Genomic DNA, 2935 nt, shown 5'->3' on the forward strand with positions numbered 1-2935 from the left:
AATAAAAATATTAAGTTGTCTTATGGTTATTTATGTATTTATTTTATACTTTAGGGCAGGATCTACAGGGTGTTCAGGGTCTCACTACTAGATCAGACTCATAGTGATTCTGTTGCCAGCCTCCCAAGAGCTGGGATTACAGGCAAGTGCCACCACACCTTGTCTCAATTGCTGTCTCAGTGCACCCCGCGGTTGGGGCTAGCATAGCAGGCTCCAGGATCAAATCCTGGCCCCTGAACCTGATTGCAAGTGTTTTAATAATTAAACTTTATCATTTAACAGAAACACAGAAAAACATATGGCCATTCCAGTAGATAAGAAGTCTTTCATTAAACTTAAAATCAATTTTTATTTTAAACGTCTTTTAAATAGAAATGGACATAAAAACTAGAAATGGACCATTTACAGCAAACCTTCTACCAATATCATATTGAATGGATAAAGACTGAAAGTTTTTTTCTGGTAAAATTGGGAACAAGACAATGATATCTACTGTTACCATTAATGTTCAATATAGTACTCTAAGACTTAGCCAGATGAAAGGAGACAAGAGAACGAAATAAAAGAAATACATAGAGCAAACCAAGAAGGAAAACTATTCTTGTTTGTAGATAAGGTGATCTTTTACATGCAAACCCCTAATGTTCCCCCAAAGATGCCTAGAACTATTGAATGAATTCATCAATGTTATAGGATACAAAATCAAAAGCATTCCTGTAGGCCAATAGCGAACAAACAGACAAAAAATTAAGAAAACTATACTATTAAAACACATTCACAAAAAATTAAATACTTAGATTTAAACCTAACAAAGGAATTTAGCCATCTCTAAAAGAAGCAGTATAAATCTTTGAAAAAAGAAATCAAAGAGGACATCAGAAACAGAAAATATATCCATTTTCCTTGTGTAAGCAAAATAATATTTTCAAAATAGCCATACTTTGTTTTTGTGGTTTAAGAAATTTTTTTGCTTTTGTTGTATCATGGCGCATTGAAACATCTGAACAAATAAGTATTTAAAGGATGAGGCAGCTGCTTTCTCCTTTACTTCTCTGGGATACTAGAGCAACTTGTCAGTAGATTAAAAAATATAAAAAGGACAATCTTTAGCATTACTTAAGTCTCTCCATATCACATGCTGGTGCAGCACAAACTTCTCCTGTCAGATGCAACCAGTCTAGTGCCCAAACATCATGTGCAACACTGTGGCAGCAGCAGTGTACTGCAGCCACATCCACCATGGCCCTGTTTGCTTGTGTATGATATTTGGAGAATCTGGAGGAATGTGATAGCATCAGGAAGAGGAGGGAGAAGGAATAGCATGAGCTCCTGGCTGGGAGGAGGTCAGCCAAAGTTGTGCAGGACAAGCCTGAACATATCATTGGTGCAAACCCAAGTGTCATTAATGTTCTTTAATAGGAACAGCTGGTTGAACGCCATGATGGGGTCTTCATCAGCCTTGAGCTGGCCCACAACCATAGTGATGATGCTGCTATCTGGTGTAGGCTGAAGGTACTGTGTTGTGATGCTGTGCTGAATATTCTGGAACAGAATGCTAAACAACTTCTCCATAATGGCAGCTCTCCCCCTGGAACTGCTGTCCTTCCCACCTATGGTATGATACACCAATGTAAATTGCACCTAGTTGGGTTCTGCTGTTATCAAATAAGTGGTAGTAATGCTGAATGAAGCTGGGTCCAATCCGCTCCCAGCCTGGCTTGTCTCCCATTCTGGAGTGTCATCCAGTATCACTGAGACCCAAGGGGCTGGCATGATGGCAGCAGCGGCAATCCAGCACAGCCTACCTCAAAATGGTAATACTTTGAAAACTAGTATATAGATTAATGCAATCCCCACCAAAATACCTGCAGAATTCCCCACTGAAATAAAGACAACAATCATAAAATTCATACAGAAAAAGAATAGATTCAATACCAAAGCAAGTTAAGACAACAAAAACAACCTTAATTTAAATTATATCTGATGCCATACAGGGCCCCAGCCCCACTGTGTGGGTTAGGGAATAGCTGGGTGCAATGGGCGAACCCAAGGAAGTAAGAGTATGGGGTTCCAGGCAGCAGACATTGAGCTTAAATTCATTTTATAGCCCTTCCTCTCCACTTTCCCCAGCTATAACCCTATGCTATCCCATGGCTGTCTGCCTCAACAAGGGCTACAAGGTGACTGAGAATGTGAAGAACCCGAGGCACAGCCACCGTCATGAACGCCTCACCAAAACACACCAAGTTTGTGTGACACATGGTCCAGGAGGTGTGTGGCTTTGACCTCTATGAGCAGAGCACCATAGAAGTGTTTCCAAGGACAAATGCATCCTAAGTTCATCAAGAAAAGGGTGGGGACACACATCTGTGCCAAGAGGATGTGCAAGGAGCTGAGCAACATGCTGGCCACCATGAGGAAGGCAGCTGACAAGGACTGAGCTCCTCTGGAATAAAGCTTTGCAGAAAGCTAAAAAAAAAGTTATATTACAAAGTTACAGTGATAAATGCAGCATGGCATTGGCACACACACAAAAAAGACATAGGTCAATGGAACATAATACAGTATAAAAAGAAATTTAAGGTATATTCAGTTGTCTGACCTTTGACAAAGAGGAAGAAACATACACTGAAATGAAGATAGCCTCTTTAGCAAATGGTTCTGGGAAAACTGGCTATCTATATGTAGAAGATTGACAATAGGCTTGTATCTTTCACCATGTTCTAAACTAAAAGCATAATTGATCTAAACTCTAAATGTTAAATGAGAAAAACTTGTTGGAAAATGAAATAAAATGGGCCAGGGAGCTAGATTTATGGCATAAGCATCTGCCTGACAAGAGTTAAGATCCCTGGTACCCAAAAAGAAAGAGAGAGAGAGAGAGAGAGAGAGAGAGAGAGAGAGAGAGAGAGAGAGAGAAATAAAACACTACAAT

At 39.8% G+C, this 2935-nt stretch overlaps 1 pseudogene; it reads right to left on the minus strand.

Annotated features, from left to right (window-relative positions):
* Positions 1–1344: 1344 nt before the first annotated feature.
* Positions 1345–1729, minus strand: LOC101574105 (annotated as a pseudogene).
* Positions 1730–2935: the final 1206 nt, after the last annotated feature.

This window comes from Octodon degus, unplaced genomic scaffold (genome assembly GCF_000260255.1).
Source record: "Octodon degus isolate 3935 unplaced genomic scaffold, OctDeg1.0 scaffold00259, whole genome shotgun sequence".
NCBI classification, from domain to species: Eukaryota; Metazoa; Chordata; class Mammalia; order Rodentia; family Octodontidae; genus Octodon; species Octodon degus.